The following is a 24,106-nucleotide window of genomic DNA, read 5'->3' as shown; positions in this document are numbered from 1 at the left end:
AGAAAAAATGCTTTATAACAGCCCTTTGTAGCCTGTATTCTACAGAACATATAGTCCTTTGAGCTGTTTCTTGAAAAAGGCATCTATAGTCAGGTAAAATCTAGAGGTGCTGCATATTACATCCCTCTCTTAGAGATTTTCCACATAGAATACTATAGTGTGAAGTTAGTTTAAAGAGAAATAATGAAAAGAATACTATTGTGTGAAGTTAGTTTAAAGAGAAATAATGAAAACTGTTTAAATTTCTTTGGCTAGGATTTTTTGTCCAAGGATTTTTGTTTTAATTTTTTTTTCCTTTCACCTTATGCCTATTAACATACCAAGGAATTCCAGTTCTGTGGAAAACACTCTGGAAAATGGACAGGAGAAAAAAATCAACATTTTTTGTTAATGGTTCTATAGCACTTCCTATTCACACGTCATAACCAGTAGTAATGATAGGACTGAATGTGATTTCTCTGCAAATAATTTGGCAGGTGACTAATCAACTAACCATCTGGTCTGGTTTTCTTTATTTTTTTCATCACCTCATTAAGCCTTGACTTACTTCTGTTCCCAGAGACTACCAAGAGATGGAGAGTAAAGTATTATTATCTCTATTTTATAGAAAGAAAAAAGATTTGCTAGGGTTAAGTGACTTCTCCATGGTCCCCCCAGTTTGCAGGTGGCAGAGCCAGGGTTACAGCACTGGCCTTCTAACCCCTAAGGGGCTGCTTTGGGGTTCCATGCTGCTTCTCATATGGGGCATGTCAGTTTGGGGAATGTACATTTTATTTCTTTTCCTTTTACTTCCAGCTTTAATGTCTATTTAGTCACAAGGAAAATCTAGTGTTGGCTTTAGAGTCAGACAATCTGGTTTGAAATCTCAGCTGTTCAGCTTGTGTCTGGTGTATGACCTCTACAAATCACGTCATCTTTCAGAGACTTGGTTTCTCATCTAGAAATGGATGAAGTGTTTACCTGCAGGGATTGTTGTGAAGTTTCAGATCATGTTCATAAACAACCTGTCCAGTTCCTGGCACAAAGTTTCTGTTAGGTAACTATTTGTTCCTCTCCTCTTCTTCCATTTCTGAGGAGTCCTAAACATTATGGGAGTGGAAAGCCTCCTTTTTTTTTTTTTTAACATCTTTATTGGAGTATAATTGCTTTACAATGGTGTGTTAGTTTCTGCTTTATAACAAAGTGAATCAGTTATACATATACGTATGTTCCCATATCTCTTCCCTCTTGCGTCTCCCTCCCTCCCACCCTCCCTATCCCACCCCTCTAGGTGGTCACAAACCACCGAGTTGATCTCCCTGTGCTATGCGGCTGCTTTCCACTAGCTATCTATTTTACATTTGGTAGTGTATATATGTCCATGCCACTCTCTCACTTTGTCACAGCTTACCCTTTCCCCTCCCCATATCCTCAAGTCCATTCTCTAGTAGGTCTGTGTCTTTATTCCTGTCTTACCCCTAGGTTCTTCATGACCTTTTTTTTTTTTTCTTAGATTCCATATATATGTGTTAGCATACTGTATTTGTTTTTATCTTTCTGACTTACTTCACTCTGTATGACAGACTCTATGCCCATCCATCTCACTACAAATAACTCAATTTCATTTCTTTTTATGGGAAAGCCTCTTTTAATGCATGCAACTATTTTATATTAAAGCATCTTCAAGCCAAGAAGCCCACTTCTAAACTTCAATACTCTGAAATACTTGAGTGGTGTAGAAATCTGACAGCTGCCATATCCTTATTGGTAGTGATAAAAGTTGAACATTTACAAGGCAGGGAATGGAGGGGTTGGTTCATATGACGTGAATCCCTCCACCCCCCTCCAGCCTGATGTTGTAATGAAGTCATCCAGCTTATGGATGGGAGGAGGAAAAATCAGATTTCCTGAGAATCATAATAGCTGCCATTTACTGAACATTGACTATACTCAGGCATTCTTCCAAGACCTTTAAGTACATCATCTCTAATGCTTTTTATTTGGAGTTGTCTTTTTGGTTGTTTGCAAACACAATTTGACTTTGTCAAGTATTTGGCAAATATCTTTGTTAATTTAAGACAAACTGAAAACAATCTAAGTTTCCACCAATGGGAAATAAATTCATAATTTATGATATATCCATACAATGGGATTCCATGCAGTTATTAAAAAGGAAAGGCAAATTATCTGCATTGATTTGCAAAGAGGCCCGAGATACATTGTTAAATAGACTAGAAAATGGCAGAATTATACGTATAATAGACTCCCCACTAATGCACTTATGTATACACATATACATGTTTGTAAATTCCTGTATAACAAGAAGACCTGGATGTGGAAGTTTCTAGTAAATACGAATGGCCTTGAGAGAAAGAGTAACTTACTTTTCACATTTTTTGTACAAATGAGCATATATTATTTTTATAATAAAAATAATTATTAGTAACTTTGTAAGATTGGTTTAAAAACTCACTTGCTTTTTAGGTGACGCGGTTTGTAACAAGTCAGCCAGGCTCCCCATTCTACACCATGTTGCCCTGAGCAGAATCAAGACTTTTCTGCAGCATATGGACATTTCCAATGACAGGCTTTGATGGCCTTCCTGCTTTCAGTCAGACAAAGGGAAATCTCTGTGAGAAGTGGGGAAGAACCATTGAAGGGAGGGTGGGAGGCTGAAGAGTTATCTGAAGATACAGCATCATAAGTGATGAGGTGCACATTGCTTTCTCTTACTGATGGTGATGACATCAAATCTCATTATCTTATAAAACTGAGGCTTTTCAGAAACTGCATTTCCAAGGCTGAGGTCAAAGTATGTCTGCTGTGAGGAAGAACAAACAGACAGGAGGGGGCAAATCTTCCAGAAAGGAGAAATGAGGTTAGTGCCAGAAGCAGAGGTTAAGTGAATCATGGGCTGATGATTCAGTAACAAATCACCCTTGGGGATAGTCCCACCTACCAGAGGCTGATTGCTTTGCAAGGAACTTCAGGGGCAAGAGAATCACCTGTACTCCTCAGGAGGTAGTAAGATAAAACCCCTTGCTTTACAAACTTTGCTTCTTAAGAATCCCTAACATCATTGGCCAGACCAGATGTACTTCCTTATAAATTAAATATGAAGTATCATATTTTCTTAATATCCATATAAATTTTAAATATTATTATATAATTCATCTGTGTTGGTTATAATAAAAATTACTGTTATTCTCCATATTTTCAAGGATACCTGTTGACGAGAAAAATGAACTGTGTACTCCCTGAAGCGTGTACAATACTGACTGGAAAGAGGAGAGATCTTGGACCAGGTATATCTGGCTTTGATCTGCTTGTTAGCTGTCCTTGTTCATGACATTTAGTCACTGAGCTTCAACTACCTTATTTATCTGTACAAGAAAAACAGTAATCCCATCTCACATTGTATAGAACAATGTGAGAACTAAATGAAAACAAAAAAAATGTATTCCAGTACTTTTCACTGCAGTGATATACTAATAGCTAATGCTTACTGAGTCGCTGCTATTAAAGTAAGCATTTAGGGCCCACGATGTAGGTACTTTGTCTTTCATTTTAGGTATGAAGTATTCAATAACAGAAGCTTAAAGAAGTTATGCTAATAAGTAGCAAAGCCAGGATTTGAACCAAGCAGGGTTTCTGCAGAGCCAGCTTACTTAAGTGAACTGCCTACCAGTACCAGGGTTGGAGACTGTCACATATAATTTTGATGAATTTTCTAAATACCAGTAGGAAAGTTTGAACTTTAAAATGGAATGTTGATACAATCAGTTGTGTGTTTAAAGACAGAGGTTTTACTAAAGAGATTGGATTGTTGGCTAGCATTTCATTCACTAAAGCTTAGTCAAATACAGTCTCAAGGCTTTATGTCACTGATACTTTGCCCTTGAGGGAGAAATTTCCTTCTGGCTTAAAGGTGATTATGTATATCCCTTCAATTGTGCATTCATCATTCACTGTCCATTAAATTTTGGGATTGCCCACTGTGTGCTAAGACTAGGTTCTATTCAAGGCCCTGGGAATACAAAGATAAATAAGGTAGAGTCCCTACCCTCAAAGCTCATAGTTAGAGCAGTGGATTTTAAGCAGTTCAACCACAACCCAAAGTAAGAAATGCATTTTACATGGCAACACTGTACAACACACACACACACCCCTACACAAATGCACACACAATACAGTTAAATTTCATAAAATAATACTTAATCTTACCGTATGCAATGTGATATTTTCTGTTTGTTCTACTTTACTCCACTCCTAGTCTATTCTGTTTTGTTTTTTTAAATGTTGAACACCCCAACTAAAATTATTTCAAGACACTAATGGATTGTGACATGTAATTTGAAAAACACTAGTCTACGGAAAGAGGAAGGAAGTTAAATGAACAAGTTCAGTATAATATGGGAATACTCTAAGAGCCATCTAGACAAAGAGCTCTTGGACCTTAATGAAAGAGACAAATTCTTCCTAGGGGATGTTAGGGCAAGTAACTCTGGAATGAACTGAACTGAGCCTTGAGAAATGAGAAGGAAATTGTCAGGTGGAAAATGGGAGGAAGGACATTCCAAATAAATGAAACAGCATGTGTAGGTGTGAGAGGAAATGGTAAAAAGTTAAGCAAATGAGGGCAGGGTAGAATGCTAGTTTGGATTCATTAGACAAAGGACAACCATACCATGAAAGAGCCTAAATTTACTGGAGACCCTGTCAGAGTTCAGAAGCAGCCGATTTACACTCATTAGAATGGTTTCCACATCTGGCAATGATGTGCACTGACTAACTGCTTGGAACTAGTCACTACATTCTGTGCTACACTCACAGAGAAGAGGAAGACTGCACTTTGAACTTGAGAGAGTCAGTTTAAAGAAGGAGCCAGACATATACACAAATAATTTTGATACCACGTAATTAGTTCCATAATAGCAGTATACACACAGTGCAGTAAGTGTGCAGAGTTAAAAAATATGGGTTCTGCTTGTGAGAGTTGGGGATGGCTTCACAGGTCTGAGTGTAGGAACATACGTATGAGGAATTTCAGCTTGTTTTAATTGTCACTGGCTGTGAGAGCGGGAGTCTAAATTAATATAACATTTCTGGAAAGGAACTTGGCAATATGTTACCATAGACTTAAAAATGTTCACAGCGTTCGGCCAAACAATTTTGCTTGTAGGAGGCTATCTTAAATGCAACTCAAAGAGTGACCCAGCCCTCATATAATGGCTTCATCTCACCATGGTGTTGTGTTCAAAGAAATATAATCTGGCAACCAAATATATTTGAAACTGGTCCCAGTCTTAACTACATCTCCGGAAGAACACTAAAGGGAATCCAGCATAGCTGTAGTTAAATCTGCTGTCGCACATTGGAATGATGTGAAGGGGTTTATCTTATCTGTGTATACGCACTGGAAAAGGCCTGTGCTCCAGGCCAGAGTCAAAGCATGGGGAGGAGGAGGCATGAAAAAGGATGGGAGGAATAAAACAATCTAAAATTAAACTAACTTGGTACAAGTAAGAGCAGAGAGCCAGAGCTGGACTGCCATGAGAATGTGATCTCCATGGAAATAGGTCCAACATTGGGGGAAAGGATATTAATTTCCATATGCTGTAAAAATAGGGAGAGAAAATTTTTTAAAGTTATTTAAATTTTCCCAAGTAACGTCTGGATTTCATTATAAAGATGAAAAATTTATAAAGATGAAAAATAAAGATTTTAATTTCCACATGCTGTAAAAATAGGGAGAGAAAATTTTTTAAAATTATTTAAATTTTCCCAAGTAACATCTGGATTTCATTTATAAAGATGAAAAATTCTCCAAAAGTTAGAAAGTAATGATTAATTAAATGATATATTCTTATGGTACATTTGCATTTATTGACTGTCATATGGTAGAAATAATTGTTAAGGAAATGGAGAAAGCAGAATATAAGAACATAAAAAAGAATAGTAAAAAGTATACCAAAATACTAACATGGAATATTTTTATTTCATTCTTTTTACTTTTCTGTATTTTCCACATAGCCTATAATGAACATGTATTCCTTTCTGTATGCAGAAATTTATTTTTTTAAACCATTGGCTAGACAAGGAAAATTATTAAAATTTGGGCTTAGGAAATAATTATAGGAACTGGTTTTAACATTCTAGATGCCTGCTAGGTTTTACAATTGTGTTTCACTGTTGGAGAAACTGGGACCCAGGAAGCTGGCAAGATAATAATAATTATCGAATGTAAAATTTGAGTATGGAAACTTAGCTGTACAAAGTACTAAACGGTGTTATTTTAAAAGGGTCCTAGAGGACGTCCCTGGTGGTGCGGTGGTTAAGAATCTGCCTGCCAATGCAGGGGACACGGGTTCGAGCCCTGGTCTGGGAAGATCCCACATGCCGCAGAGCAACTAAGCCCGTGAGCCACAGCTACTGAGCCCACGTGCCACAACTACTACGCCTGCGCTCTAGAGCTCACGCTCCACAACAAGAGAAGCCACGACAAGGAGAAGCTCGCACACAGCAACAAAGAGTAGCCCCCAGTTGCCGCAACTAGAGAAAGCCAGCGCGCAGCAACTAAGACCCAATGCAGCCAAAAATAAATAAATTTAAAAAAAAAATTTAAATAAAAAGTGTCCTAGAGTCAAGTGCTTATTTGCATAGGTTACATAAAAGCAGGACTTCGTGGAGCCTTTGTCATTAATAGTCACAATTACAGCAACTAAACTCACAGCAATCCTGTGAGTTGAATATTGTCTACGTGTTTCAGACAAGGAAACTTAGTCTTGTGGTGATTAAGACATTTATCCAGATCCACAGATAACCGATGGAACCAGGATGCAAGTCTGCACTTGTCCTTTCTGCCACACTTTCCCTTCAACTAAGCAGTTACACTAGAGGAAATGTCAGAGCATTGCAATATGAGAAAAACAAAAGGCCCAGAAATAAGCAGATGTAATATGGGCCAAAATTTCACAGAAAAGCAAATCCCTTACAGCTTCCTTTTTTACTTCTTCCTTCCATTATGCAATGGCACCAACTGAGCTGAGAAATCTATTCTCTAGAGCAGTGTGGAATAAGAAGCATAAAGGTCTGTCTAAATTTTTACATAATCCTTTTACATAATTCCGGGGTATTTTTTTAAATTAATTAATTTATTTATTTATTTTTGGCTGTGTTGGGTCTTCGTTGCTGTGTGAGGGCTTTCCCTAGTTGCAGCGAGCAGGGGCTTCTCTTTGTTGTGGTGCGTGGGCTTCTCATTGTGGTGGCTTCCCTTGTTGCAGAGCACGGGCTCTATGCGCAGGCTTCAGTAGTTGTGGCACGCGAGCTCAGTAGTTGTGGTGCATGGGCTTAGTTGCTCCGCGGCATGTGGGATCTGCCCGGACCAGGGATCGAACCCGTGTCCCCTGTATTGGCAGGTGGATTCTTAACCACTGCACCATGAGGGAAGTCCCCTAGTATTTTTTTTTTTTAATGGAAAATGTTCTATTAGCACCACAGATGTTGCAGGCAGGTTCTAAAAGACCTTGTGAAACTCGATAGATTGAAAGTGTAGCTTATAATTCACCTTGGAAGGAGCCAGAGCTGATTATTGCTACCAGTCCCTACCTTCCTAAGACGCCCAGCTCTAATCACTGAGGCCTATTCGATTAAGCTCTGTCCCACTCAGTAATTTAAGCATATCATGGCCAGCAAAAAAGAACAGCAACCTCAGCTCACCAGCCAGAGATGCCATCCAGCCTGACAACTGTGAGTCATGCACATGACCACCAAATTGGTTCTCTTTATCCCCTGCTTCCAAATGGTATAGGTCCAGTCGAGTTTATAAGGTTCAATTCTGACTTACTTCTGTTTTCCAAATTCAGCTTCTTTTCTAGTATTCCTTTCAACTCCAACCTGGCTGAAGCTTGACTTTTTTCTAGCCTTTTCTCAGCCACCACACTCAGCAAAGATTGTCCTTTGTCATTGCTTGCCTGCAAAGGTTCACTGCATGACTGATATTCCTTTTAGGAAGCTCACACAGTGCCAACATCCCTCAAGATATCACTCTCAGCCTTGCCATGCCATGATGTTCTAACACCTGACTTTTAATTTTCCTGCCTTGGAGACCACCTGTCAAGACCACACATTGCTCTAATATGCCTCACCCTAATGAGTAGTCCTCTCCTTAGTGGCCCTCTCCAGAAATCTTCTCAATTTGTTCCCTAAGTTTCCTCGATAGGATCATTGCTAACCTCCATTATTGCTTCCCATTCTCATGAATTGGAATTGAGGCATAGCCTTAACTTTCCATAAATATCTTTTGATTTTCCACTCTGATCCAGACATTGTGCTAAGTCCTATGATATGTGGAAATTCTCATGACATACTCTTACCCTTATTGTATGGAATTTATTGACTTTTGAATAAGGAAAATATGGGTAAAAATAATTCTAAGATAATTTGAAATGAGGTATGTGCTAAATAGAGCAATGAGGTTTGGAAATGAAAAGCAAAGAATAATTGTTTTGTCTGCAGCTATCAAGAAAGCTTTCTGGAAAAGGAAGAATTTGAGCTAAGCTTTGAAGAAGGAGGAAATTATATACAGGTAGAGAAAGATATTCTAAACTCTGGGAATGAAAAGATGAACATATAAGACAGTGTATGGTAGGTTTTAGTTTTAAGAATTTTCTGTGTGGTTGGGTGTGAAGGGCTCTTGCAGGGAAATTGGAGGAGACATCTGGAAAGTTAGCTTCATGCTTGATCTTGGAGAAACTTAAATTATGATAAGGACTCTGGACTTTGTTATTTAGTGGAGTTACTGTCAGGTTTTGAGCAGTGGCTGTATGTGATACTGGCCTAATCGTTTTCTCTGGCCTTTATACTCACTAATAGGAGTCACGTATAGGTAGGTGACTTGGGATATTGGAGAGGATGGATGGGAGCAAGGGAGAGGAGAGACAGGAAACCCAGCAAGAAATCTGCTCCCTTAAGTGAAATGAGAGGATGAGAGTCTCTATCCAAGCAGAGGTGGTGGGAAGATAAAAGCTATGACTGCACTGGGTAAAGAATCTCTACAGCCTACAGCCTGACTTAACAGATGCCGCAATTAGGGATACAAATCATTTTCCATTATAGTCCTCACTTTTGACTACTCACACTTACTTATCATGGTCCCAATTTCTGAAAGGTAATCTCAGATCCAGGGCAGTTTTTGGAAATACTTTGGGAAAAATTCCATTTGCATCATGTCAGAAAGAATCAGAACTGCATTTCCATTAGGAGAAAAAAAAAAAGAAAGAAGGAGAAAATGTTATTTTTGTTTAAATATCCAACATCTGAAAGTCTTCTTTTAATACATCACACTCACACTGCCTTAAGCTGGGTACAAAATAAGAAGTAAGATTTGGTGGATTTCATTCCAACCAATAGTTTAAAATAAACAGCAATTTAATCTTGGATTTTGTTGTTGTTTGTTTTAAGACCACTGAAACCTGAACTTGAACAAGCTTCTTAAATGACCACTTGGTATTAATAGGACTCTTTCCTTCCCAGAGGAGCTTGGAACTCTCTGGGCTTAGGTCCAGCGTCCCAGATGAGTGATACCCTCCTTTAAGTTAGAACTGCCACATGTTTTAAATCCAGAAGGTAATTTGGTTAGATGGATAAGAGAGATGTGTTAGAAAAAAAGACCCTGCAGCTTCGAAGAACCGTTAAAGATCATCAGCTTCAATCTTTTCATTCTAGGGATGATGAAACTCAGTTCAAAAAATTAGACAACTTGCCCAAAGTTCAATATGAATTTATTGCAGAACCAGAGCTAGAGTGTGGGCTTTCTTTATTTCCAGATTGTATCACTTTTATGTTTAAAATTATTCATCACTCCACACCCTCCCTGAAGCTTCTCAGAGCCCAAAGCAGTAGGATGTTGGGAGAAGCACTTTCCACACCGTGACTACCAGTTGGCAGGATGCTGGGAATAGAACATGTGGATCCTTGAGATCATATGAAAAATGCTGAGACTCCTCTAAATACACACAGTCTATAAAGTTCCTCTCACGAAGTTCCCCTTCCTCCACTCTCATATCCCCTCCCACAAGCTACTTCTCTATGACTTCTTTTGACTTCGAATTGACCTTAATGTTCATTTCCATTTTAACTTGATTTCACCTTCTTCTTCCTAATTTTTCTTCCTCTACTTTCATGCCCAAATCCCACCAAACCAAACCAATGTCTGAATTCTTCCAACTGGAGAGTGACTGCTTGCTTGGAAATCTCTAAAGCTTTTCCCACACTGATGGGAGGCTAAGGTTGTAAGCATTGGGGAAGTTTACAGGCATCAACTTTTTGAATAGTTTGGAGACTGGCTTCCTAGATGATAAATGTAAAAAGAAGAACATAACGAATAGGCTTACATGAATCATTTCTTACAGCTGCATCATGAATTCCCCTGCCACAAATTGTTAAGTACAGAAGGGCCTTAGAGAATACAAATGAAAAAATATAATATCATGCTTGCTCCTTCTTGTTGAGGTGGCAAAATAATATATCTATCAAAGATGGATGAAAACTGACTACATTCCTGTGAGTGGACAAGACAAGGAAATTCATTACCACAATTTTGGTTGTCTATGTTCCTAAATACAAGAACTGAATGGTGAATAAGCAAAGAAACAATGGTATGTCTCAGGAATATGAAGCACCACAACATGCCAAGTTCTGTGAGGTATTTTCACATGCCATATCTCATTTAATATTCACTCCAAATCTTAGTAGTAGGTTCTTAATTATTGCCCTTCACTTTTACAATTATTAGGAAAACAATCAGGGAAGGGAAGAATTGTTCCTAAGCTGGTGAATGTCAAAGAGGAGATTCAATACTCAGTTTATTTTATTGAAAATTCCATGTTCTCTCTACTATACTCTGATGCCTCCTAGATCAATTCTTTAAGTACAAACTCTAATAGTTATTGAGCACTTATTACAGTCTAGGCACTAGACTAGAACGTGCTTTGAATGTTCAGGTCCTTTCATCTTCAAAACCACCCCCATGAGGTAAGTACTATTGTTTTTCTCATTTTACAGATGCTGAAACCAAGGCACAGGGTAATTAAATAATGTGCCCCAATCACACAGCTATTACATGACAGCTACACCATGATTTAAAACCAGCTACTCTGGCTCCAGAGTACAAAATCTTCACCATCAGGCCATAACACCTCACTTGATTTTCTTCGGTTTTGCTCTTTTCCATTCCTTTATTTTCCATTTGTTCTTTTCCATTTCATTTTTCTCCCCACCCTTTTTACCTTCCTGCTTTCCTTTCACCTCTCTTACTTTTTTCCCCCCAAACAGTCACTGAATACCTACAATGTGCAAGGGGATCATGCATAAGATGAGTGACCTAAGGTTAAGGAACACAGAGGGAGAGACACATAAACATATTTTAATGAGTGCCATAAATATGAATGCAGAAATCTATACCCAGATATACATTATACACATGCACAGTTGGAGCTACCATCTGATTTCCTGCCCTTTTGTCCTCCCACACGAAGCCATAGTTTACTCCTAGAAGAGCAACAAGAGCTATTCTGTTACAATGCTAAGTCAGATCATGTCGCTTCCCCTCTTCCAGATTGTCCAAAGCCTTCAGATACCACTTAGAGGAGAAGCCAAACTCTTCAGTAGCTGCAAAGTCTTGCAAGATCTGTTCCTCATGACTACATCCCCTGTATCTCTTGCTGCTTCAGCCACACTGGTCACCTCGATATTCCTTGTACATGTGAAGCCCGCTTTGACCTTAGGGCCTTTGCCCTTGCTATCCCCTGGAATGCCCTTCTCCCAAATACATCTGCATGGTTTATTCCCTTCCCTCCTTTTAGGCCTTTGTTCAAATGTCAACTTCTCAGTGAGGACCTTTCTGATGAAAGGTCCTCACTGAGAGGGTCCTATTTGAATCTAAATTCCACCCTATCCTAGTACTCTATTACACTTTGCTGCTTTATTGTCTTATAGAGCACTTACCACCATAGAATTTATTATTTATTTTGTATCTTGTCAACATCCACCCTACTTCATTCCCCATAGAATATAAATAATTATATTTTATATATATTCTATATAAAACCCCTAAATAACAAAGGGATTTTTATCTGTTTTGTATATTTATGCATCCCTAGCACTTAGAATAATGTTTGCCATATGGGTACTCACTAAATTATTTATCGAATTCATGAAAAAAATATTTAATAGGAGAGGAGAGGAAGCAGAAATAGTTAGGAAATTCTTCACAGAGATGGAGACATTTGAATTGATTGTTGAATGATGAGTAGGAAATCTGTTGGCCAGATAAGGGTGAGGAGGAAGCACTTATATAAAGACATGGATATAATAAATAACATGGCTGACTTAGGAGACTGTGAGTAGTTTGGCATAACTGGATTTGAGTATGGAGTGGTAGGAACAGAAGTGAGAGAGAGAGAAAGAACAGATGATGAAAAGCCTCATACGTGATGGACAGGAACACCATTGTTGTGTGATGGGGCATTGTCAGTGAGTTGTAATCATGGGAATGACATGATATGATTTTTACATGTCACAAGGTAGAGCCTATGTTTTTTCTAAATGTAGTTTTTAAAAATATTATAGTAAATGAAGAAATAATATCATAGCTTAGGAATAAAGAAAACAACACATATTTTAGCACTCACAATGTGAACTAGGGAAAGGACAGTGGAAATCAAGTGAAAAGGAGTTGATTTGATCACCACTGAAAAGAAAGAACATTCATGAAATCGTGACCAGTCAGCAAGGAGTCTGTGTAAAGAGGAGCCAAAGGTAATGCCCAGAGTTTAGGCTTGATAACCTGATGGACATAGAGAGCAAGAGGAAGAGGGTCAAAGTTAAGCATAATTAGCTCGGAGTGAGGCATGTTAAGATGGAAGTTCTTGTGGTATATTTAGGATAAGAAGGGGTGAGTACAGTTTTCTGATTAATCAAGAATGAACTGAGACCCACTACAAATAACGCAGCTCCATTAATTCACCTTCTACTGGGTGGGAATTGCCTAAGTCCATTTTGGAAGACTTTCAATTTTACTGTATCTAGATAACTTACATTAGAATCACCTGTGATGCTTGCTAAAAATGCACATTCAGTAGGTCTGGGTTTGAACTGGCATTTTTAACAAGCACTTTTAGGTGATTTTGATGCTCGTGGTCCATGGGCCACACTTAGGGAAATGTTATTTAGACAAAACTGAAATCACTAATAATGGCTCAAGTCTGACAACTTGCAGGGCAATGTGTGACTCTTCCTCATCAATCTGTATCCTGCTGTCTATCAAACCTTTCTGTCCATTTCTAATACTACCTCCTCATGTTTAATTAGCATCCATTGAGCATACTTTGCAGTAATTGTCATATTTAATTCTCACAGCCATGAGAGGTAGATATCATTTGCTACATATTGAAGATAAAGGAACTGAGCTCAGAGACTTTCAATAACATGCCTGAGATCCTTGAATTAATCAGTAATAACAGAGAATCATACTTCCATCATCAGATTCTAAGGCTTGCACCCTTTCCACTGTGGCACAGCACCTCTTCCATAAAGCCTTTACAGGTGAGTCACTTCCCTTTTTAAAAACTTTAAGTGCCACAGTGTTCAGCACTATTTAATATTCAGTGTACTGTGGTGCATTATTAACTAGCTGGTTTCTACATATTAGAATTATACCCTTAACTCTACAGTCTACAGCCACAGACTATCCTTTAGTTTTCTGTCTACCCCAAACGGCCTGGCACTCATAACGGTATTTAGTAGGAGCTCAACAAACACTGTACTTAATTCCCCTGAGGGGCCAGCTGCTCCAAGGAGGTGGCAGATGTGTACTTCCTGTGTGCTCTTGGGTGATTCACTGTCTTAAAATCCTCCTCTTTAACATGAGGAAACGCAAACATTTTTTGGCACTTGAGTCACAGGAATTTGGGGAAGAGTAATGATATGCCATGGCCAATCTGCAGTGTATCAGGGTAAGTAGATTAATTTGCAAGTATAATACTAACGAAGGAAGGAGAGTGTTCTTTCCAAAAAAAAAAAAAAAAAAAAAAAAAAAGGAAAGGAAAGAAAAGAAAAGAAAAAGAAAAAAAAAAAAGATTTCTAAAGTCTCTCTGCCAGAAAATTAATAGGTACTTCCCATTCCCAGAAAATCCATTTACTTCCCCCAGGACCAGGATGGGTATAGTGTGCTGGAATCTTTTCATGAGCAAACCTAGGTCTACTACAGAGACAAAGGGTCAAGCTGCGGGGTGGTCATAGAAAACAAATGCTAGGATCTTGCAGGCCCAGAGGCTGGCATCTCACTCCTTGTCACTCAACCCAAGGCAGAGTCAAAAACCACCTGTACCATGAGAGATGAGTTCAGTGTCACTATTGACACAACAACAACCTACCACAAAGCTTCCACCCTGGCTCACTGAGGGCTTGCTCCTGAGAAGGTAACAGGAATAAGGACCAAATTATTTTTGAATCAGGACCAAAGAGAATGATTAGATGATCTCATTAAAAATTGAGGAACATTAAAAAAGATCAAGAGATGAGAGATGTACAATTTTGCTTTATGTATAAGGAAACAAGACCTAAGGAAGCCTTCCAACCTCCAATCAATCTGGAAATCATCCCTCCAAAATCATAAGAAATTTTTTTTAAAAATCAGCTAGGCAAAATATAGAGGTGGCAGTCCTATTATACTTAGAAGAAAATGGCAAGTTTTAGGCTCATGTAAATGGGAAGAGAAGCCATCCAAGACAGTAATTACTTTATAGCACTATCCCCATCAAGAGGGCACCACCCTCATGACACCATTTTAACCTAACTACCACCAAAAAGCCCTACTTGCTAAAGGTGTCACATTGGGGGTTAAGGCTTCAACATATAAATGGAGGGGTGGTGGGTACAAATATTCAGCCCATAACAAAAACTGAGTTTATGGGGGCCATTTTGTTCAAAACTGGAAAGTCAGCAACATTTGAGGTGCAGAAAGAAATAGTTATCTGCAATGGATAGTATATAGATTTATGGAAGAAAATAGCTACCTTGGACCTATGAGCAGCAAAAAAGAATGATATAGGAAATTCCATACACCAGTGACATGACAAAGCAAAGAGCGTTCCCTTATCTGCAACTGGCTGAAGGTTCTTATTAATGCATTTCAAAGCAGAGCCCCATTGTATATTACTTATAGGTTGTTAGACATGATTATACTTTACTAAAATGCTTTTTGTTGTCATTCCATGGTGTGGGTTGGTCCTCCTCCATCATTTCACATTTTTATCATTACCATTGCACAATCATGAGTCTATAAGCATTCCAGGCATTAACATTATTGCATACTGGAACCAACTGAGCCCGGCCTGAAAATTTTAAGTGACATTCTGGTGTGTTGAATGGACAAACCAGGTACACAATATCCCAAACAACCCATGACTTTGGCCAAGCTTATTGCAACTGGAACATCCAACATCCAACACATTAAACTCATATTCAGAGTAAATCCTTTCAAGATGAACAGAATACTAATTCAAAAGGAATTCAAGATGCTGTGGAGATTTAGGAATTCAAGACAATGGGAAATACTAAAAGCAAAAAAGGATCTATTGGCTTGGCCAAAATGTTCGTTCGGGTTTTTCCATGACATCTTATATATCCAACATGATGGTTTAAAAGTCAAACCTTAGAGAGAACAGATTTTGGATAAGAATGCAAATAAAATGAAATTACAGAAAAGTGCGTCCTCCATCAGAAGGTGGCCCAGGAGACTTGTCCTCCTCTAGGCTTACTGCCTATAATTTAAGAATAATTAACATGTAAATTTCAATAATTATTATGGGGATGTATGAGTGTAGGTCTCTATGTGTGCTGTTTGTGTGCGTGTACCTGTATGTGCATGAATGTTCTTTGCAATAAAGAAGAAAACACAAAGAAAAGTGACCAGAAAGGAAAAAAAAATTGAGAGGCAGAAAATTTTTAACATTTAACAAATCTTCAAATAGGTAAATGATATATAGTCATCATATCTCTTCATTTTGCACATTTGATGACAAAATCAGTATTATCTGATCCTAAACAAGATACGATCACACTTTATCAGTCTGTCATAGAAAACTATTAACAGATATGTAGCAGGGTGAAAAAAATTTTTCCATCTGGCACCAACATGTTTCTTAGGAAGGCTACAGTCTTTGTTTAAAACAAACAAAAAAACAAACAAACAAAACCTTCTGATAAATATTTGGGGAAGGAAGCTAAAAATCTTAGGGCATGGCTTGCTAAAAGATAAAGGATCAAAGCGTATACATAAACTGCTTTTAAGAATAAACAGAGCAGAAATTTCAGGGACAAGAGAAATGGTCAAATGTCTGCAATCAAGTTGGAAGAAATGGCCTTTAACAAAGGCCATTATTAAAATTAATTAATAAATTTTATTGCTTTAGTACAGTTTTAGATCTAGAGAATAATTGAGCAGATAGTAATAGAGTCCCATATATTCACCCCTCACCTCTGCATGGTTTCTCTTATTATCAATATGTTACATTAGAATAATGTCTAGCATTTGTAATATTTATCATTAATGAACAAATATTGACACATTATTATTAATTATAGTCCATAGTTTGTATTAAGGTTCACTTTTTGTGTTAAACATTTTTTGGACTTTGACAAAAGCGTAATGATGCACATCTATCATTACAGTTGCATACAGAAAAAAGTTTCACTGCCCCCAAATCCCCTGTGCTTCACCTATTCATCCTTTTATTCCTACCCTTCCTCCCACCCCCTCCCAACTTTTTACAAGTGGATATGGTGGCTTACTCATCTTGGTACATCTAGTATGCCTAACACTGTACCTGATTTATAGTTGCCACTCATATGTCCTTAAAATGAATCCAACTCAATTAAACAATTGCAGGCTTAAGGCAGGTCTTGAACAGTGACAGTAAATAACACGAGGGAATTTGAACACCAAAGGGATCAGAAATTGCCCCAGGTCAGGTCCTCTGGAAAGCAGATGCCAAAACAAGGTAAAAATGCAGTAGATATATTGGGAGGCAATGCCTATGAACGATTGGGGAGAAGAAGCAGAAGTAGGCAGGAAAGTGTTTAAATCACAAAGCACGTTCATTACTTGTGAGATCAGAGAGAGTAGGAAAGAAGACTAGATAGGAAGAGCCTCAGACTGAAGTGCAGCTCTGGGACCCCAGCTAGCCCAACATGGAGCTCCAGAGCAAATAATCCATCAAAGGATTTCCACATTGAACAGAAATGACCAGGCCCTTTACCTTCACCACGCTTATGCATTGGTTAGCGCTGCTTAGGGAGAGTGTGCCTTTGGCTCCAAAGCTGCAGTGGATCCTGAAGGCAATGCAACAAGAGGCTGTCAACTGACTATCCTTCATTTGACTGGTTCTCTCTCAAAAAGAGATCTGAGAGGCACCTCACCATGACTGCCGCAGACACTTAGGACAAGAGAGAAGAGCTAGGCAGCTTCGTCTTTATCCAAAGGCAATTCTTCATGTGTGGTTTCATTATGCAGTTGAAAATACCCTGGGTTTCAAAAATTTCAGAATAATACATTCTGAAAGTTGCAATATAAAAATATGCTCCTTAGCTAAATATGAATGTATCTATTGTTTTGAATTATGACTTCCAACCTCCTTAAAATAGAACATTAAGAGCTAGTTGCCTGCCACTCAATTGCCAGGCAGTTTTCCCACCCACACTGCCTGAAATCTACCCATTTATCTATTCCTTCATTAATTTGTATGTGTGGGAACTTCTCTTGGGTGTTCACTTTGTAAAACTGGAGATGCATAAATTTACTTGAAGATTTTCAAAGTTGAATATTTATGAAAAAATGTCAATGCAAAACATGTATTATTAGCAGGATTTAAACTAGAAAGAATGATTCCATTTCTATTGAATAGATAACATCTCTTAAAGTTCCTAAACAAGGAAACAAGAAATCAGGTAGTTTTTCCAAGGAAAGCACGTGGATAGTGCATGCAATCTGTGAAACTATATTTCTTCTCTTTTAGTACTTCTTACATTTCTGTTTTTCTACCAGCTTTTTTAATACTAGATACGCCTCAAGACACATACCTAACTTAAAGCATTTTCTAACAAATGTTTCCATGGCTGTCATGGAAACTGCTGAGAACAATTCATTGTAAAGATCTGGCATTAATGATCATATTTGAGATCCTTGCCCCGGAACCTCATGAAGGTATCCTCCAGTCGAGCTATCATCTTTTATAAAAATCCTTTGAATAGGATCATTTGGTTGAAACAATTATATAACACAAACAATTATATATAATTATATAACACAATTATGAAACAATTATATAAACAATTATATAACTCTAGCTCATTATACAAACTCAACAAATGATTAAATTAGTCTAAGCTCATTTATATTAACTGATCTCAAAACACATATTAAAAAGTAACTTTCTAGAGATAGGTTCAAGATCATAGGATAGAAGGACGTGCTCTCACTCCCTCTTGCAAGAACATCAGAATCACAACTACCTGCTGAACAATCATCTACAGGAAGACACTAGAACTCACCAAAAAAGATACCCCACATCCAAAGACAATGGAGAAGCCACAATGAGATGGTAGGAGGGGTGCAATCACAATAAAATCAAATCCCATAACTGTTGGGTGGGTGACCCACAAACTGGAGAACACTTATACCACAGAAATCCACCCACTGGAGTGAAGTTTCTAAGCCCCATGTCAGGCTTCCCAAGCTGGGGGTTTGGCAACGGGAGGAGGAATTCCTAGAGAATCAGACTTTTAAGGCTTTAACTGCAGGACTTCAACAGGACTGGGGGAAACAGAGACTCCACTCTTGGAGAGCACACACAAAGTAGTGTGCACATCGGGACCCAGGGGAAGGAGCAGTGACCCCATAGAAGACTGAACCAGACCTACCTGCTAGTGTTGGAGGATCTCCTGCAGAGGTGGGGGCGACTGTGTCTCACCATGGGGACAAGGACACCGGCAGCAGAAGTTCTGGGAAGTACCCCTTGGTGTGAGCCCTACCACAGTCCACCATTAGCCCCACCAAAGAGCCTGGGTAGGCTGCAGTGTTGGGTCACCTCAGGCCAAACAACCATCAGGGAGGGAACCCAGGCCCATCCATCAGCAGACAAGCAGATTAAAGTTTTACTGAGCCCTGCCCACCAGAGCAACAGCCAGCTCTCCCCACCACCAGTCCCTCCCATCAGGAAACTTGCACAAGCCTCTTAGATAGCCTCATCCACCAGAGGGCAGACAGCAGAAGCAAGAAGAACTACAACCCTGCAGACTGTAGAACAAAAAGCACATTCACAGAAACATAGACAAGATGAAAAGGCAGAGGGCTATGTACCAGATGAAGAAACAAGGTAAAACCCTAGAAAAACAACTAAATGAAGCAGAGATAGGCAACCTTCCAGAAAAAGAATTCAGAATAATGATAGTGAAGATGATCCAGGACCTCGGAAAAAGAATGGAGGTAAAGATGGAGAAGATGCAAGAAATGTTTAACAAAGATCTAGAAGAATTAAAGACCAAACAAACAGAGATGAACAATAAAATAACTGAAATGAAAAATACACCAGAAGGAATCAATAGCAGAATAACTGAGGCAGAAGAACGGCTAAGTGACGTGGAAGACAGAATGGTGGAATTCATAGCTGCAGAACAGAATAAAGAAAAAAGAATGAAAAGAAATGAAGACAGCCTAAGGGACCTCTGGAACAACATTAAACACAACAACATTCACATTATAGGGGTCCCAGAAGGAGAAGAGAGAGAGAAAGGACCCGAGAAAATATTTGAAGAGATTATAGTCAAAAAATTCCCTAACATGGGAAAGGAAATAGCCACCCAAGTTCAGGAAGCACAGAGAGTCCCATACAGGATAAACCAAGGAGAAACATGCCGAGACATATTGTAATCAAATTGGCAAAAATTAAAGGCAAAGAAAAATTATTGAAAGCAGCAAGGGAAAAATGACAAATAATATACAAGGGAACTCCCATAAGGTTAACAGCTGATTTCTCAGCAGAAACTCTGCAAGCCAGAAGGGAGTGGCATGATATACTTAAAGTGCTGAAAGGGAAGAACCTACAACCAAGATTACTCTACCCAGCAAGGATCTCATTCAGATTTGATGGAGAAATCAAAAGCTTTACAGACAAGCAAAATCTAGGAGAATTCAGCACCACCAAATCAGCTCTACAACAAATGCTAAACGAACTTCTCTAAGTGGGAAAAACAAGAGAACAAAAGGACTTACAAAACCAAACCCAAAACAATTAAGAAAATGGTAATAGCAACATACATATCTATAATTACCTTAAACATGAATGGATTAAATGCTCCAACCAAAAGACACAGTCTTGCTGAATGAATACAGAAACAAGACCTATATATATGCTGTCTAAAAGAGACCCACTTCAGACCAAGGGACACATACAGACTGAAAGTGGGTGGTTGGAAAAAGATATTCCTTGCAAATGGAAATCAAAAGAAAGCTGGAGTAGCAATACTCATATCAGATAAAATAGACTTTAAAATAAAGAATGTTACAAGAGACAAGGAAGGACACTACATAATGATCAAGGGATCAATCCAAGAAGAAGATATAACAAATATAAATATATATGCACCAAACATAGGAGCACCTCAATACATAAGGCAACTGCTAACAGTCTAAAAGAGGAAATCAACAGTAACACAATAATAGTGAGGGACTTTAGCACCTCACTTACAGCAATGGACAGATCATCCAAACAGAACATTAATAAGGAAACACAAGCTTTAAATGACACAATAGACCAGATAGATTTAATTGATATTTATAAGACATTCCATCCAAAAACAGCAGATTATGCTTTCTTCTCAAATGAGCATGGAACATTCCCCAGGATAGATCACATCTTGGGTCACAAATCCAGCCTCAGTGAATTTAAGAAAATTGAAATCATATCAAGCATCTCTTCTGACCACAATGCTATGAGATTAGAAATCAATTACAAGGAAAAAAAACGTAAAAAACAGAACCACATGGAGGCTAAACAATATGTTACTAAATAACCAAGAGATCACCAAAGAAATCAAAAAATACCTAGAGACAAATGACAATGAAAACACGAGGATCCACAACCTCTGGGATGCAGCAAAAGCAGTTTTAAGAGGGAAGTTTACAGCTATACAAGACTACCTCAAGAAACAAGAAAAATCTCAAATAAACAATCTAACTTTACACCTAAAGGAACTAAAGAAAGAAGAACAAACAAAACCCAAGTTAGCAGAAGGAGAGAAATCATAAAGATCAGAGCAGAAATAAATGAAATAGAAAAAATCAATAAAACTAAAAGCTGCTTCTTTGGGAAGATAAACAAAATTGATAAACCATTAGCCAGACTCATCAAGAAAAAGAGGGAGAAAACTCAAATCAATAAAATTAGAAATGAAAAAGGTGAAGTTACAACAGACACCACAGAAATACAAAGCATCCTAAGAGATTACTACAAGCAACTCTATGCCAGTAAAATGGACAACTGGGAAGAAATGGACAAATTCTTAAAAAGGTATAAACTTCCAAGACTGAACCATGAAGAAATAGAAAATATGAACAGACCAGTCACAAGTAATGAAATTGAAACTGTGATTAAGAATCTTCCAACAAACAAAAGTCCAGGACCAGGTGGCTTCACAGGTGAATTCTATGAAACATTTAGAGAAGAGCTAACACCCATCCTTCTCAAAGTCTTCCAAAAAATTGCAGAGGAAGGAACACTCCCAAACTCATTCTATGAGGCCACCATCACCCTGATAACAAAACCAGACAGGGGCTTCCCTGGTGGTGCAGTGGTTGAGAATCTGCCTGCTAATGCAGGGGACATGGGTTCGAGCCCTGGTCTGGGAGGATCCCACATGCCGCGGAGCAACTAGGCCCATGAGCCAAAACTACTGAGCCTGCACGTCTGGAGCCTGTGCTCCGCAACAAGAGAGGCCGCGATAGTGAGAGGCCCACACACCGTGATGAAGAGTGGCCCCCACTTGCCGCAACTGGAGAAAGCCCTTGCACAGAAATGAAGTCCCAACACAACCAAAAATAAATAAATTAATTAAAAAAAAAATGGGAACCTAACTATAAAAAAAAAAAAAAACTAAAAAAACCAGACAAAGACACTACAAACAAAGAAAATCACATACCAATATCACTGATGAATAGAGATGCAAAAATCCTCGACAAAATACTAGCAAACAGAATCCAACAACACATTAAAAGGATCATACACCATGATAATGTGGGATTTATCCCAGGGATGCAAGGATTATTCAATATATGCAAATCAATCAATGTGATACACCATATTAACAAATTGAAGAAGAAAAACCATATGATCATCTCAATAGATGCAGAAAAAGCTTCTGACAAAATTCAACACCCATTTATGTTAAAAACTCTCCAGAAAGTGGGCATAGAGGGAACCTACCTCTATGTAATGAAGGCCATATACAACAAACCCACAGCAAACATCATTGTCAATGGTGAAACACTGAGTGCATTTCCTCTAAGATCAGGAACAAGACAAGGATGTCCACTCTCACCACTATTATTCAACATAGTTTTGGAAGCCCTAGCCAAGGCAATCAGAGAAGAAAAATAAATAAAAGGAATACAAATTGGAAAAGAAGAAGTAAAACTGTCACTCTTTGCAGATGACATGTTACCATACATACAGAATCCTAAAGATGCCACCAGAAAATTACTAGAGGTAATCAGTGAATTTGGTAAAGTTGCAGGATACAAAATTCATGCACAGAAATCTCTTGCATTCCTATACACTAATGATGAAAAATCCAAAAGAGAAATTAAGGAAATACTCCCATTTACCATAGCAACAAAAAGAATAAAACACCTAGGAATAAACCTACCTAGGGAGACAAAAGACCTTTATGCAGAAAACTATAAGACACTGATGAAAGAAATGAAAGATGATACCAACAGATGGAGAGATATAGCATGTTCTTGGATTGGAAGAATCAATATTGTGAAAATGACTATACTACCCAAAGCAATCTACAGATTCATTGCAATCCCTATCAAGTTACCAATCACATTTTTTACAGAACTAGAACAAAAATCTTAAAATTTGTTTGGAAACACAAAAGACCCCGAATAGCCAAAGCAGTATTGAGGGGAAAAAAACGGAGCTGGAGGAATCAGACTCCCTGACTTCAGACTATACTACAAAGCTACAGTAATTAAGACAATATGGTACTGGCACAAAAACAGAAACATAGATCAATGGAACAAGATAGAAAGCCCAGAGATAAACCCACGCACCTATGGTCAACTAATCTATGACAAAGGAGGCAAAGATATACAATGGAGAAAAGACAGTCTCTTCAATAAGTGGCGCTGGGAAAACTGGACAGCTACATGTAAAAGAATGAAATTAGAACACTCCCTAACACCATACACAAAAATAAACTCAAAATGGATTCCAGACCTAAATGTAAGACCAGACACTATAAAACTCTTAGAGGAAAACATAGGAAGAACACTCTTTGACATAAATCACAGCAAGATCTTTTTTGATCCACCTCCTAGAGTAATGGAAATAAAAACAAAAATAAACAAATGGGACCAAATGAAACTTCAAAGCTTTTGCACAGCAAAGGAAACCATAAACAGACGAAAAGACAACCCTCAGAATAGGAGAAAATATTTGCAAATGAATCAATGGACAAAGGATTAATCTCCAAAATATATAAACAGCTCATGCAGCTCAATATTAAAAAAACAAACAACCCAATCCAAAAATGGGCAGAAGACCTAAATAAACTTTTCTCTACTGATGGCCAAGAAGCACATGAAAAGCTGCTCAACATCACTAATAATTAGAGAAATGCAAATCAATACTAAAATGAGGTATCACCTCACACCAGTCAGAATGGGCATCATCAGAAAATCTACAAACAACAAATGCTGGAGAGGGTGTGGAGAAAAGGGAACCCTCTTACACTGTTGGTGGGAATGTAAATTGATACAGCCACTATGGAGAACAGTATGGAG

The sequence above is a fragment of the Eschrichtius robustus genome, chromosome 3 (assembly GCF_028021215.1).
Source record: "Eschrichtius robustus isolate mEscRob2 chromosome 3, mEscRob2.pri, whole genome shotgun sequence".
Classification (NCBI taxonomy): Eukaryota; Metazoa; Chordata; class Mammalia; order Artiodactyla; family Eschrichtiidae; genus Eschrichtius; species Eschrichtius robustus.
This window is presented reverse-complemented; position numbering follows the sequence as displayed.